The following is a 12,001-nucleotide window of genomic DNA, read 5'->3' on the forward strand; positions in this document are numbered from 1 at the left end:
TTGTCCACATATACACATGCACACACTGATTAGACTGATAGCCTAGAGTCTAGAATTACCTAACTGCATCATTGGGTGTAAGTTATTTTTTATGGTGAAAGAGTGAAAGAAGACAGTTGTGCAAAATTTCTAGGGATAGGCAGATTCTCTCTCACCCTCCCCAATTCTGTTTCTCTGTTTTTTTTACTAGCGGCAGGGGGGGAAATTTGACTTAGTTTGTATCTAAAAGCAAACTTACCTAATTCACACTTTCCAAAATAATATGTTAACCAGAACCAGGATGTCCTTCAAAATTCATAGGATTTATTTTTTTTTACAATCAAGTGGTGTATAAATTTATTAGAGAAATAAGTAAATAATAAAGCTGGAATGTTTGAAGGATGGTGTTTCCAGACTGCGTCACTATTTTGGTTGGGATTCAATCACAGACTGGCAAGTTCAAGCTGCACAAATTAAAGTTTATGTGGTATTTTTGCAATAAGGAAAGTGATGGGAACATGAACTAGAAAGTGCTGGATAATATTTGCTTGATCCAGCATGGTCCAACATCCCTGCCAACAAATCAGAATAAATAAACAGCCAGAAATTGTCTAACTTCCCCATAACTTTTCTGCAAATAAATTGGGGTGAATGCTCATCAAACAGAAAGCCAACTTTGGACACCCTGCTTACTGCTGGCATTCTTCAGCAGATATTTGCAGAACAAATTAAATATTTCAAATCAGAAATGAATGAAATAAGGAATGAAATCGAATCAGAGATGAATAAAATGGAAAACGTAATCAGAAATGACACAGAGGTTCGAGATGACAAAGAACTGGCAGGACCGAGAGATGAAACTATGGCAAAACTAGAAGGAACAACTGATGAAATGGAAGAGCCCACTATGCAATTGTATGGAGAGATGAAGCAACCAAATGATAAAGCTGAGATTTTGGAAAACAAAAATGAAGTTATAAATGGAGAGATGGAGAGATACTTGGATAATCAGACATTAATGTAACTGAGAGAGAAAGAGTTCTACCTACGATTTGGAGTAATCCCAGGTGATGAAGCTGTTAAATCTCTGGCATTCTTTTTGGAAAAAGAATGGAAGAAACGCAAATCAACGAGTCAATACTAGATAAGGCTGGAAAAACATGGCAAATACAACAGAAAGTGTAAACTGAAGATGCAGAACTAAGTGTGGACCACTGCATACATCATAATAAAAGGATTATGGAATATTATCTCAATATGTTATCACAGCAGAGAAACTCTTATTCGCGCAAAGAGGGAAGGGTTTACCATTATTTAATATGGATGTATGGTTGCTGAAATTGTTGGAGGTACAGTTGATGCATTTAATTAGAGAAAAATCAATATTAATAATTGGGAACCACTTTCGGACTTCTTGTGTGAAAAGGAAAACTGGCACATGATATTTGGGTTTGAAGAGTGAAAAAATACTGGTTTGTAGAAAGTTCAATAGTGGGGTGTTTTCATGGAGCGAATGTTTTGAATAATTATTACATAACTGACAGCCAGAGAACCTGAAGCTCATTTTCTTTTCTTTTTCTTCCTTTCCTTTCCTTTCCCCCTTATACATGCTTCTCTCTCTCCCCCCTTATACATGCTTCTCCCCCCCACTCTTATGAGAGGAAACAAACAGGTAATCTGGAAGCTCTGCTACCTGGAATCCATTTTCAAAATATATTGGAGCACGCAAGCAGCTGTTGGACATGGAAATGTGTTCCTTACTCTTTGGGGGTCTCATGAAATAAGAAATTAAAAAAATAGGAATAAAGGATTATGAAACCTTAGTTACGTTCAGTAAAAGAAAAGGCAAATCAGACTTCTGTAACTTCAGGCTACCTTGGTGAATTTGTAGGTGGGAAGGCAGGACTCACCTGCAATCGTTGTCACTTCCCTGATAAATACAGCTGCAATGAAGGCAGGCTCTCTAACTGCCGAAGTTTTAGACATTGATCCAACACTGTCACACCTCCTTGGTATTCTAAATATAGGAAAGGGGTGGGCACAACTTAGGGCAGTAAGTGTTTCTACAATCTCTCGGTATGCGTAGTAGACCAAACCATCTGTTCTTCGCTTTCCGCTCATTCTAGACCTAAGTGATGGGGGTGGTGTCTCTGCCTCCTGAGAGGTGGAATAACCCCCCTTCTGGGAAGTCAGAGCTGCTCCCAGCAGCTGACAGTACCAGGATGGGCAGCGTGACAGGTGCCATGGAAGTGGCAGAGAGAGGCTGCGACAGATGTGGAGAGGGAGGTGAAGCATGTGACTCTTGTCATGGAGACCGGCCCAATCCTGGCAGAGGCCCCCACATCCCACTTGAGCCCTTCACCGGGTCCTCAGCAAACCCTCCATCTGCATTGCCCAGATTTGGCCACCCCACGGCAGTGTTTTTCCTCAGTGCTTTTCTGAGTGGGGCTGGTGTTTATAAAGCTGGCTGGTGCCGAAGATGGCTGCCAAGAGAGCAAAGGAGTGTGTGATTGAGTCTTCATTGAAGGCTTTCCCTGGAGACACTTAGCTTCCCACTTAGCTTCCTCTGAGAAAATTGAACTCTGAGGCTTGTAGTCATTACAGATCCCATGGCACCCTTTGTAATAGTTGCTCTTGTGGCCTCTCTCCCTGCCACCCTGGCTGGGATGCACTCAGTAATTGAACTGGGCCTAATCCTGCGCACCTCTCCTTGGTGCCCCCCTCCTGGATCCACTCCATACTGATGGACGTTGATTGCATCAGCACCAGTTCATCCTATGATTATCTCTTGCTGTTATCACAGCCTGCTTGCGCTCAGACAAAGGCTCCCCAGTGGGCAGAAATATATAAAAAGCTGAGACCAAAGTAAGAAATTCAATTGTAAACTGTTATGTAGTGATAGCAAATATAACCTTCCACCGGTTTCTCAACCCCAGCTGAGTCAAGCAGTATATATGGAAGGATTATAAAGTTGGATTTTATATTGGGTCACAACAGCAGACCATTAAATGGATGGGGGCAAAATAATAAATCAAGGTGTGCAGTGTGTTTTTATAAAAATCCACTCAGGCTTGTAACAGAAGTGTATGAGCTGTTTGGAGGAGAACTAAGATCAGGCGGGTGGCGATACCTGAGCTAGCCAGAGTACAAAATGGGAAACAGGGTGGTTTAAACCAAGAGATTTGGTCCAGGGCTGACTGTACCACGTGAAGCTGGTGTTCCTGCTTTTCAATAATAGATTCAGACTCCTTTCTTTGTTTCCAATCCTTAAAAAGGTAAAGGTAAAGGTACCCCTGCCCGTACGGGCCAGTCGTGTCCGACTCTAGGGTTGCGTGCTCATCTCGCTCTAGAGGCCGTGAGCCGGTGCCGTCCGAAGATGCTTCTGGGTCACGTGGCCAGCGTGACGAAGCTGCAGTGGTGAGCCAGCACCAGCGCAGCACACGGAAATGCCGTTTACCTTCCCGCTATAAAGCGGTACCTATTTATCTACTTGCACTTTGATGTGCTTTCAAACTGCTAGGTGGGCAGGAGCTGGGACCGAACGACGGGAGCTCACCCCGCCGTGGGGATTCGAACTGCCGACCGTATGATCGGCAAGTCCTAGGCACTGAAGTTTTACCCACAGCGTCACCCGCGTCCCATCCTTAGACCATTACAAAACAAATTTTAACAATATAAAAGTAATACAAGGTAGCAGAAATGGGAATTAACTCAGACACAAATAAACTCTAACATGAACAAACTTAGAATGCTAAATTTCCTAGGCAGCCAGATCTTCACCTGGTGTGTGAAAGCCATAGTCGTGCATAGTGCCAGGGCAATTGCAATATTCCCAGGTTGATGATTTCCAGCTTTTGCTTGGCAGTTGCTTACAACTGAGACCTGAGTCCCAAATCCACACCATACATTTAAGCTTATGGCTTCCCCTCAAAGAATGCTGGGAGCTGTAGTTTATACCTCTAGAGCTACAATTCCTAGCACCCTTTCCAAACTACCATTCCCAGGATTCTTTGCGTGAAGCCATGCGCTTTAGATGTATGGTGTGAATGGGGGGGGGGAGCTCCTCTGGGGCAGGGGATGTGGCCCTCCAAATGCTGTTGGACTGCAATTCCTATCATTGTTGATCCCCGGCCATGATGCCTGGGACTGATGGGACTTGGGAGTCCAGCATTATCCAGAGGGTTCTCCATCCCTGCTCTAGGGCAGTGCCGGCTCTGTCACTTGGTTCTTCCATGCAATTGGAATATGGGCTGGACTTCCTGGGGGCTGGATTTCCCACTTCTCTCCTTAGAGCTATAAACAGTCATGGCAGCTTCAGAGCACAATGAGGGCAAGCTCCCCTGCCCACCATGGTTGTGTTTTGGCTGAGTGTGGGGATATGTGATGCTGTCCTAGGGTGAGAGTGCAGGATAATTGGGAGATTCCCAGCTTCCACTGTCAAACTTGGAACCTGAAGTCTCCCCAGAGTGGTTAGATTTAAAGGTTTTATTTAAGAATTCAGCTGGGTGTCCCAGCATGGGCCCACCTTCAAGCTACAAAGTCATGAGTCACAGCACAGAGCTCTAAGATACGTGCCTAAGCAGGAGCTAAGGCGCTGTTCCAACAATTGGCATGCCACCTGCGCTCTCCTTTTGAAAGTGGTACATCTTCCAAGTCACAGGGCCAGGCAAGCCAGCAGGCACTCCTCTGTGTAGGCTGAGCGTGCAAAGCCTGTGTGTGTCGGCACAGTTGCACCTGTGCCCTTGGGAGTCAGAGTCGGCGGGGGCCAGTTCACTGTCATGCACCCCCCCGGTACCTCTCCCAATAAATTTGGCTCCTCATCGGCAGGGGGAGCCACATGAGCCACTGGATTGACAGTGACATAACTCTTGGCATATCTGATTACACAGAGGGGGGCAGTTTCCTTGGCAACCTGCTCAGCCCTTTCCTGGGGTCCATGTCTCCACTGCCCATGTTGCTGCCCCAGATCAGACTCCTCTTGGGGGGGTTCCTGATCCCCAAATCCCAGTCTGCAGGGACATTCCCCTGGGTCAGACTTCTCCCACTCCTCCTCGCCATCTGACCAGCCTCTCCACAGGGCTCACAACATGTAGAAATCGTAGGGCACTGTCTCTTCCCGGCCTAATATGCTTCAGAATATTCTCCTTCTCCAGCCCTTGTTGGTGTTTTGTATATCTTCACATAGTTGCTTTTTAAAATGCTAATCGGTGCTCGTGGGGAGAGGCTGGAGGGGGACAGCCTTGATTGATTTCTGCTCTCTCCAGGCCTGTTGTCGTGTCTTTGTCACGGTCTCCCAACCTCAAACTGCTCTGACACGATGGAGAAATATGTTCTGCTGCACCCACACACCATTAGCGCTGGAGCTGGCATATTCAATATGGTCAGGAGAGAAGTAAACATCCAGGGGAGAAAGGATGCTCTCAAAAGCAATGTGGCACAACAAGGCGAGGGAGCAGGATTTATTCCGAATCTGAAAGGCTAGGCAGTTCAGAGTGAAATGTTTCAGGTCAGACAGGTGGCCCTCCTTCAGGGCAATTTCAGAGGGGGGGGAGTCTCAGGCCAGCAAGCTGAATGTGGCCCCCCAGAACTCTTTCAACAGCCCTTGGAACTCTCCCCATGCCATGCCCTTCATTGGTCCTGCTTCACATCTAGGGTGCTTTTGCCGGGTTGGAATAATCCTTGAGCTCAAATAATGCCAGCCTGCTTGGCTGGATGGAGAATAGAGAGAGATATTGGACTGCATAGATAACAGCCTATTGTCCAAAGGTAACAAGCCAAAGCTTTTGCTTCTGGCGCTGCCCACCCCTGGCATGTGGCCCTCAGAAGGTTGTTCAGAAAGGAATGCAGCCCTTACCCTGGAAACCTTCCCCCGCCTCCTGCATTTAATAAGCAGAGCAGAGGAGTTTTTACTCAGAGCTCACCTGTTGTTGTTTTCTGAGCTTGGATTAAATCTGTTTCTGCAGCCTTCTACTTGTGCCATACAAGGGAGGGGGGATGAAAAACAATACTGATGGTGGCAGCATCAGTACATTTGGGGGGGAAATATCAACAAGAGAAGAAGCAGCGCAGCTGAGGCTCATCCTCCGGAGGCGGGGGTGGGTGGAAAAAACCCACACGAAACCTCTGAAGCAGCAAGTACATGGCGCACACCTTGAAGCGAGCTAAAAGGTCACAGGTGAGTTGGCAGCAGGAAGAGCCCCGAAGAGCTGCTGGATGCTGTGGGTGCCACCGAGGTGGCAGGTGGCTTCGCTTGCTATTCTTTCTGACCAGTGGCCAGTTTTGTCAAACATCTGCAGGAGAAAAGGGGGAGTTGGGAAAAGAGAGGCAGAGGCAGGCGCAGAGAGAAGCGACGGCTCGAAAAGAATCAAAGCACCTGCTGTCCAAGTAAAGAGGGAGATGATATATTTAGCTAATGATGAGGCCAAAACACACAAAACTGCATAAGGGGAGGTGAAAACGGGGGAGAGTCAGGGGAGTATAAATCACGGCTACACAAACCGCCCACTGCATGGAGATTGTTTCTCTCCTGCTCCTCACAATCAATCTGGACGTGGTCAGCTGCTGGCAGCCACAAAATGGCCGGCAGTGGTAATCAGCTGGTGATGTTTTGTTTGTTCCCAGACATCCATGAAACCAGCTGGGAAAGTCCGGTGCTCGGAATCGTAGGCGGCCAGTGTTGTTGTGACCTAGAGAAACAATATCGACTTCGTTACGAGTGAGCAGGCTCTCCGTCTGCCAGATGCTATTCCACAAGGGTGCTTTGGAAAGCTCTGAAATACAGCATGGGCAGCTATGTTTTTTTGGGATTTTCTGAGGCAGCCCTTCTGAAACACAGGAGCGTGGATAGGTCTGGTTCAAGGTTGGTTCTGTTTTTTGCTGCTTTGGGGCATCTCAAGAGTTTGGAGTTTGGATTTGATATCCCGCCTTTCACTCCCTTTAAGGAGTCTCAAAGCGGCTAACATTCTCCTTTCCCTTCCTCCCCCACAACAAACACTCTGTGAGGTGAGTGGGGCTGAGAGACTTCACAGAAGTGTGACTGGCCCAAGGTCACCCAGCAGCTGCATGTGGAGGAGCGGAGACGCGAACCCGGTTCCCCAGATTAGAGACTACCGCTCTTAACCACTACACCACACTGGCTCCCTCACATCTCAAGGTAAGTTAAGATCTTGCCTTGCAAGTGGCTGGTGCCCATGGACACTGGCGGGAGGAAAGCAGAGAGACCAACAGTAGGGGCAGCCAGAGCTCAATGAGAGGCAGAGCCAACTCATTTTAGTTTTGTCCCCATCTTCCCTACTGAGTTCCCATGCCCTCCAACATCTTGAATCCCAAAACCTGGATGTGTGTCTTCCCATTCATGCAAGTCACATGACCTGTGTGAGAACACAGAATCCCAAAGACGTGCTTTTTCGGGGCCATGCTTGCACAGCACCCCAAAATGCATGTTTTGGCGAGCTGTGTGAAATCACCCAAAATAGTCCCTGTCAGTGCTTTTTTTCTGAGGGCACGCATACCCCTAAACATTTTGTGAATCTAAGTTTGGCCTCAATGAGGGGCAGCATTTCAATATGAGTAGGAAAATGAGAGTACCCCCAAACATTATTTTTTTGGGGGGGGGAAGCACTGGTCTCTGTGCTCTTGCATGAAAAAACAGGATGGCCCATTTTCCCTGGAACATTTGGGGTCCATGCAGTGCTTTTTCTTCCTAAAAAAATGTTTAGGGGTACTGCCATTTTCCTACTCATATTGAAATACTGCCCCTCAATGAGGCCAAACTTTGATTCACAAAATGTTTAGGGGTACGCGTACTCCTATGCACCCCCAGAAAAAAAGCACTGGGTCTATGAGTTCCCTTTCCCCACCCCTGCTATTTTAGTAATGCTGATGTTATGCCCCCAAAGCACTTTGTCAAAATTCCAAAAGCGTCACAGGCCCCAAAAGGTTAGCAACCCTTGCCCTAGAGATTGATATGAAATAGCTGTTAGAGCAATTAAGCTGTGTTCCTCCAGCTAAGCACAACCTGTATATTTGTAAATATTACAAAATACCAATGAACAGCCAGTGACTTCCAGAGAGAACCAAACTCCCTGAGATAGCTGCTATTTGGCAAGATGACCAGCCTAGCTTGCTAGAGTGCGCTTTGTCAAGGTGTGATGAAGCCTTGACCCCTCCTCTGTCAGAAACAGGTAAGCCAGGTATTTTATGGGCACAAGGCAGAATGCACATACTTAACACATTTCCAGTGCTGAACTTTTAACAAGGAGTTTTATCATGCCTGGAAGTTTTATTTGTTTAATTTAATTAACGTTCTACTCTCCCATCTCAGCCAGTAATGAATCCTCAAGGCAATTAACAGCGCTATATTGGGAGTCAAACGCACACACTGTTCAAGTTATTAAATAAATCAAACCCAGTCTTAAATCCTAAAGCCAGCATTTAACAGTGGCACTGTACTACTGTGTTTCTTAGTCTTTATTCCCCCTTCTGGTCGTTCATATGAAAGTGTGGTTTATATATGAACAAAAAAAGATAGTAGTAAAAAAGTTTCTGGCACGCCCCTATTGCCCAACAATACCTGACTGAGCCATCCCTAACTGCCTGGCAGGACAAAACTGTTTAACTGAGATCTTTCTTGACACTATTTAATCTGACAAGATTCCCCATAAGAACATAAGGAGAGAGAGACTTTGGGCTGGCCATCAGGCAATGGATTTTTCCACCTCTGTCTCTGCCTCCACCCTCCAGCCCTATAAACCTTTTCCAGACCATGACTTTAAGAACAGGAGAAGCGGCTGGGGAGAGAGAAGAGGATTCAGGGATATATATATATATATATATATGCAGGTTTTGGTGTCCTCGGGTGTCTTCCCGTGTAAAAGTTGGGGTGTCTAGGCGACGTTTCGACGAGGTCTCACTCGTCATCTTCAGGCTGGTGCTTTCGGCTTCTTGTTACTGGAACAGAGCAGGATCTCAGTGTTTGAGTTCCTATAAATACTGTTGAGGGGGTGTGGTGTATAGCCTCCAATGTTCTGGGCAGAGAGGAAGTTCCCAGGCTAGTGTGCCTTTTCTTCTTTTGTTCCTTAATTACTTGAGGGATATCTTGAGTGATTTCTTGAGTGATATCCTGAGTACCACTTAGGTGGGTCATTAGGTGTGGATTAGTTGCTAAAGTCTTTGTGTCTTGACCTCTTGAACTTTGTGAAGAGTTTTTCTGAGAAGATGGCTGTACTGCACTTAGTTGTGCTCTGGCTTGGCTTCGTGTATAGGGGCGAGCTGTGGTTTTGTGGCCTGTGTCAGCCAGATCTGTGTAGGGATTGCAGGGGGGTGCAGCATCCGGAGGTGCCACCATGGTTTGGCTACTGGATGGTGTCTGTAATTTATCTGTGGAGAGGGTCTGGGTTTGGGTCTGGTGTGGTTGATTGGTGATGGCGTTCTGTGTGCCTCTGGATCTGGTGTCAGTTTTTGTGGGGAGGGCTAATTTCCAGATGTCTGGCAAGCGGGATGTGTCGTCACGCTTGTTCATGTTGTGGGGGTGTTTCTCTATCTCGATGGCTTCCATGATTATTCTCTTGTGGTGATGTTCCATGTTAAAGAGCAATTTGGAATCTGCAAAATTAATTTCGTGTCCTGTTTCTTTCATGTGTTGGAAAAGAGAGGAAGTTTTTTCTTCTTTTTTGACGGCATTCTTGTGTTCTGCGATACGTGCATTTATTCGTCTGTTTGTTTGTCCAATGTACGTGGCTGGGCAGACTTTGCAGGGTATTTCATGACCCACCTAATGACCCACCTAAGTGGTACTCAGGATATCACTCAAGAAATCACTCAAGATATCCCTCAAGTAATTAAGGAACAAAAGAAGAAAAGGCACACTAGCCTGGGAACTTCCTCTCTGCCCAGAACATTGGAGGCTATACACCACACCCCCTCAACAGTATTTATAGGAACTCAAACACTGAGATCCTGCTCTGTTCCAGTAACAAGAAGCCGAAAGCACCAGCCTGAAGATGACGAGTGAGACCTCGTCGAAACGTCGCCTAGACACCCCAACTTTTACACGGGAAGACACCCGAGGACACCAAAACCTGCATTCCTGTACCCGTGAAAATCTACGAAAGCAAATATATATATATATATATATATATATAATAATTTTATGAATTGTATGTCCAAAGGACTCAGTTATACAACTACAAATAAAACATTTTAAGTGTGTCGTAAAGTGCAATATACAAATGGAACACTAGATGGCGATGGTGAGCTATGGCAAATTCAATATATTTTTCAAAACGTGTTTTTTAAAAAAGCATTTTCACAGCGGTTTTTTATATGTGTCTAGATCCCACCTTTGTTTCTCAGTTTGATCCTGTTACATGGTTTTGTATGTATTGCGGTATTTTATGCATTGTGATTTGCTTTTATTTTTACTGATCACAGTTTAGTAATTATTTAGTGTACTTGTTAAGAGTGACTTTCCGTTTAATTATTATTTGCTGATATTTAATTTTATTGTGTATTATTATATTCTAATAGATTGCTGAACATTATTTGATATAAGTTGTTTATTTTACAGTTATGTTTTACTATGACTTTTTTGTATTAGAATAGTCATAGAACTGTGTAGTTGGAAGGGACCATGAAAGTAATCTAGCCCAACCCTCTGCAATGCAGGAATCTTTTGCTTGAACCCACAACCCGAGATTAAGAATCTCGTGCCCTACTGACTGATTGTTATAAGGTGTGTGATCTTTGTTGTATACCTGTATTTTGTTGTTTCTACAGCTTGCAAACCACCTTGTGAATAGTAATATAGAAAGGCGGCATACAAATTAAAAGTGAAATGAAATGAAATCAGAAGGATTGGCTGGATCCGGCCAAAGGCCCACCTAGCACAACACTGCCCTCGCAGTGCCCACCTAGATGCCCATGAGATGCCCACTTTGAGTAAGTACCGTATTTTCCCATCTATAAGACGCCCCCATGTATAAGACATCCCCTATTTTGGGGGATTCAGATTTAAGAAAATGGGGGGAGATGTATCCGTGTATAAGACGCCTGCTAATTATTGACATTATTTTTAGAGGGGGGGGACCTAGTCTTATACACAGAAAATACGGTACTTTCTTTCAACATTCAGCTTCATTGGAAGTCCACAAGTTCTAACATTACAAGGGAGAAAAACTTACCTCTAACCACTTGCTGCCTGAGTGGGGAGACTGTAGCAGTCTCTCACTGCTCCCTCCCCACAGGTAATCTGTCGGGGGAGGGGCTGCCGTGGTGCCCGGGGGGGGCGGGGTAGGTGCGGGCTCCTTGCTTGGACCACCTGCAAACTTGGTGTCTGGCCTGCTGAAAGATGTATTGTTGCAGATTTTTTTTTGTGAACAGCAGCCCCCATCCTCAGATGCAAGGTTTATTTCTTGCATGCATTTTTATACTGCCCTTGTGTCGCATTCACAGGGTGGTTTACAGAAAGGATGTAAATGCAAAATAGAAATAAAATAAAAGCCACCACTTCTTTTTTTGTTTCAGCAGCACAGAACAGACAGCAGGATCAAAAACGCATCTATAAAGCTCAGGGAAATTTAAAAAAAGACATTTCCATGACACTGACAGAATAATACCTTAGATGCCAGGCAGACATTTCTAGCGGGGGCAGCATTCCACAGCTCTGGCATGACTAGGGCTGCCATACATCCTGATTTTCCAGGACGTGTCCTGGAATTTGCCTCTGAAGATGGCGTCCTGGATTGTTTTTCAGAAATTGGGCAAATGTCCTGGAAAATGCCTTAAAAAGCCCCAAAACTCAAAAATTCTTGTAGCTTTTACTAAAAAGGGGGGGATTGTCTAAAAAAGCAACTTCCAGGTTTTCCTTAAAAAAGCTTGACAATTGGGGGGGTGTCCTTTTTACTTTTTGAAATATGGCAACTCTAGGCACTATCACTGAGAAGTCTCCCTCTCCAGTATCCACAGTATCATCTTGGGTGGCACATGTAGGTGTTCTTCCGCTGAAGATCTTGATGTGTCAGAC

The sequence above is a fragment of the Podarcis melisellensis genome, assembly GCF_964234715.1.
Source record: "Podarcis melisellensis genome assembly, chromosome: 8".
Taxonomy (NCBI): Eukaryota; Metazoa; Chordata; class Lepidosauria; order Squamata; family Lacertidae; genus Podarcis; species Podarcis melisellensis.